The sequence below is a fragment of the Bison bison genome, unplaced genomic scaffold, assembly GCF_000754665.1.
Source record: "Bison bison bison isolate TAMUID 2011002044 unplaced genomic scaffold, Bison_UMD1.0 scf7180017864371, whole genome shotgun sequence".
Classification (NCBI taxonomy): Eukaryota; Metazoa; Chordata; class Mammalia; order Artiodactyla; family Bovidae; genus Bison; species Bison bison.
In genome coordinates, this window is record NW_011494943.1 from 6,519,901 (window position 1) to 6,524,294 (window position 4,394).

Below are 4,394 nucleotides of genomic sequence, written 5' to 3' on the forward strand. Positions count from 1 at the left end.
AGAAAAAAAGACTTCTCAGAGAATATCACATGACATCCTTGTGGAATCTTAAATGATGCAAATAATTTTACTTACAAAACAGAAAGAGATTCCCAGACTTAGCGAATGAATGTATGGTTGCAGGGGAAAGGATGGGGGAAAGGATAGTTAGAAAGTTTGGGATAGACATGTACACACTGCTGTATTTAAAATGGATAACCAGGGGCGGTCATAAGATGGCGAAGGAATAGGACGGGGAGACCACTTTCTCCACCACATAGTCATCGAAAGATCATTTGAACGCTGGACAAATTCCACAAAACAACTTCTGAATGCTGGTGGAGGACATCAGGCACCCAGAAAGGCAACCCATTCTCTTTGAAAGGAGGTAGGACAAAATATAAAAGATAAAAAGAGAGACCCATCCCAGGGAGGGAGTCGTGAAAGAAGAGAAGTTTCCAAACACCAGGAAACCCTTTCACGGGTGGGTCTGTGGGGAGTTTTGGACTCTCAGAGGGCAACATAACTGGGAGGGGAAAAAAAAATCCCACAGATTATGCGCCTAACCAGAACTCCCAACAGAGAAGTAGCCCAGACACTCACATCCACCACCAGTGAACGGGGCCTGAACAGAGAGGCACAGACTGCATGTTAAGGGTAAGGGCCAGGCCTGAATGCCCTGAGGACAATCTGGGGGAGCTAATGTGAGATAGCGATCTAAACTGTGGGAGAGCCAGAGAGAGAAAAAAGAGAGAGAGAGAGAGAACTTTTCCGTGAAAAGCTCTAAGGCACAAGCTGGCCCGCTCACCGAACAAAGGATTGGGTGAACCAGAAGAGAGCCAGCCAGCTGCAGACCGGCCCATACCCCGCTGGAGGCAGAGAGGCAGGCGGGTGACATCCAGAGCCGGAAGGCGAGGGGCAATCTCAGCACCAGAGACAGCATCCTCCACCAAACTGTGAGCAGCCTCCCAGTTGCTAACCAAGTCTTCCTGGGATCCTGGACGGTTGACATCCACCAGGAGGGTCGCGGTCAGAGATCAGCTCCCCAGAGGAGATACATGGCACACCTGAGACAGCATTCTTGTGGTGCACCCAGGAAACCCAGCAGCTGGGACCGGGGAGTTGATAAGATGTATCGCCCACCTGGGCAGAGTGCACTCGCCAAGCACCTGGGCACCTGAGCCACTCGGACCTGGGAAGGACACAAAACGCAGGCCCAACTGAGTCTGTGCCTTTGTGGAGTACCCGAGAACCTGAACCTGAGTGGGTTAGACCTGGGAAGTGCACGTAACCCAGGGCCCACTATAGACAGTTCCCCTGCAGAGCAACCTGGAGCCTGAGCAGTGTAGACTGGGAAAGCACACACGCCGTGAGTGGGGGCAAACCCAGTGTGGCCCAGACGCTGCGAGCACTGCCCACACACGCCAGTGATATTTGTTTGCAGTGTTCCTCCCTTCCCACAGCACAGTTGAACAAGTGAGCCTAAATAAATGACTGCCTTTGCCCCCTTCTGTTAGGATGGAAATTAGACCCTGAAAGACTTGCAAACAGAGGGAGCCAAAATAAAGAAAAGGGAACTGCTTTGGAAGTGACAGGTGCAACATATTAACACCTGTAGTTAGCACTGACTACATTGGAAGGGGCCTGTAGACATTGAGAAAAAATATAAACTGGAACAAGGAATTATCTGAAACTGAACTGACCCCACACTGCCCTCAACAGCTCCAGAGAAATTCCTGAATGTATTTTACTATTATCATTTTTAATTTTTTTTAATTTTTAAGCTCTTTACTACTCCTTTAATTTTAATTTTTAAAACCTACTATTACCTTGCAAAAAAAGACCCTATTTTTAAAGCAAATTTCATATATATATATATATATGTTTTATAATTTTTGCAATTTTGTTGTTTTTTTAATACTGTATTTTTGAGAGTCTAACCTCTACTCTAGATTTTTAATTTCCTTTTTTGGTATTTGTTATTAATTTTGTACCTTTAAGAATCCAATCTTCAGTACCCATTTTTAGTTAGGAGTGTGATTACTGGTTTGATTGCTCTCTCCCCTTTTGACTCTCCTTTTTCTCCCCCAGGTCACCTCTATCTCCTCCCTCCCCCTTCTCTTCTCTACTTAAATCTGTGAATCTCTTTGGGTGTTCTGGGCTGTGGAGAACAATTAGGGAACTGATTATTGGCTAGCTTGGTCTCTCTCCTTTTGACTCCCGCTCCTCTCCTCCTGGTCACCTCTCTCTCCTCCCTCTTCTCTTCTCCATATAACTCTGTGAACCTCTCTGGGTGTCCCTCACTGTGGAGAATCTTTTCACCATTAACCTATATGTTTTATCTTCAATGCTGTATGGATGGAGAAGTCTTGAGGCTACTGTAAGAATAAGACTGAAAGCCAGAGGCGGGAGTCTTAAATCCAAAATTTGAGAACACCAGAAAACTCCTGACTCCAGGGAACATTAATTGACAAGAGCTCATCCAAAAGCCTCCATGCTGCTGCTAAGTCACTTCAGTCATGTCCGACTCTGTGAGACCCCATAAACAGCAGCCCACTAGGCTCCCCCATCCCTGGGATTCTCCATTGCCATTTCCTTCTCCAATATATGAAAGTGAAAAGTGAAAGTGAAGTCGCTCAGTCGTGTCTGACTCTTAGCGATCCAATGAACTGCAGCCTACCAGGGTCCTCCATCCATGGGATTTTCCAGGCAAGAGTACTGGAGTGGGGTGCCATTGCCTTCTCCGAAAAGCCTCCATACCTACACTGAAACCAAGCTCCACCCAAGAGCCAACAAGTTTCAGAGCAAGACATACCAAGTTAATTCTCCAACAATGCAGGAACATAACCCTGAGCATTAAAATACAGGCAGCCAAAAGTCACACCAAACCCATAGACACCTAAAAACTCACTACTGGACACTTCATTGCACTCCAGAGAGAAGAGATCCAGCTCCACCCACCAGAACACTGACACAAGCTTCCCGAACCAGGAAACCTTGACAAGCCACTCATCCAACCCCACCCACAGGGAGGAACCCCCACAATAAAGAGGAAACACAAACTTCCAGCATACAGAAAGGCCACCCCAAACACAGCAATCTAAATAAGATGAAAAGGCAGAGAAATATTCAGCAGGTAAAGGAACATAATAAATGCCCACCAAACCAAACAAAAGAGGAGGAGATAGGGAGTTTACCTGAAAAAGAATTCAGAATAATGATAGTAAAAATGATCCAAAATCTTGAAAACAAAATGGAGTTACAGATAGTCTGGAGACAAGGGTTGAGAAGATGCGAGAAAAGTTTAACAAGGACCTATAAGAAATGAAATAGTCCATCAATAATGAATTATGCAATAACTGAGATCAAAAGCACTCTGGAGGGAACCAACAGTAGAATAACTGAGGCAGAAGATAGGATAAGTGAGGTGGAAAATAGAATGGTGGAAATAAATGAAGCAGAGCAGAAAAAAGAATTAAATGAGGACAACCTCAGAGACCTCTGGGACAATGTTAAACACCCCAACATTTAAATCATAGGAGTCCCAGAAGAAGAAGACAAAAAGAAAGGCCATGCGAAAATACTGGAGGAGATAATAGTTGAAAACGTCCCTGAAATGGGGAAGGAAATAGCCACCCAAGTCCAAGAAACCCAGAGAGTCCCAAACAGGGTAAACCCAAGGTGAAACACCCCAGTTCAGTTCAGTTCAGTTCAGTTGCTCAGTCGTGTCTGACTCTTTGTGACCCCATGAATCGCAGCATGCCAGGCCTCCCTGTCCATCACCAACTCCCAGAGTTCACTCAGACTCACGTTCATCGAGTCAGTGATGCTATCCAGCCATCTCATCCTCTGTCATCCCCCTCTCCTCCTGCCTCCAATCCTTCTCAGCATCAGAGTCTTTTCCAATGAGTCAACTCTTCACATGAGGTGGCCAAAGTACTGGAGTTTCAGCTTTAGCATCATTCCTTCCAAAGAAATCCCAGGGCTGATCTCCTTCATAATGGACTGGTTGGATCTCCCTGCAGTCCAAGGGACTCTCAAGAGTCTTCTCCAACACCACAGTTCAAAAGCATCAGTTCTTTGGCACTCAGCCTTCTTCACAGTCCAACTCTCACATCCATACACCCCAAGACACATATTAATCAACTTAATGAAGATCAAACACAAAGAACAAATATTAAAAGCAGCAAGGGAAAAACAACAAATAACACACAAAGGGATTCCCATAAGGATAACAGCTGATCTTTCTACAGAAACTCTTTAGGCCAGAAGGGAAATGGCAGGACATACTTAAAGTGATGAAAGAGAAAAACCTACAATCCAGATTACTGTACCCAGCAAGGATTTCATTCAAATATGAAGGAGAAATCAAAAGCTTTACAGACAAGCAAAATCTGAGAGAATTCAGCACCACC

The 4,394-nt window shown here is 45.2% G+C and overlaps 1 protein-coding gene across 1 annotated transcript in view; it reads right to left on the reverse strand.

Moving 5' to 3' along the window:
• Window positions 1-486: 486 nt before the first annotated feature.
• LOC105000321 (CMRF35-like molecule 4) overlaps window positions 487-4,394 on the reverse strand; it is a 16,450-nt gene continuing 12,542 nt past the window's right edge. Inside the window, exon 5 of the transcript XR_826719.1 lies at window positions 487-1,171. The gene's annotated coding sequence lies outside the window, so the exon portion shown is untranslated. The remainder of the gene's footprint in view (window positions 1,172-4,394) is intronic.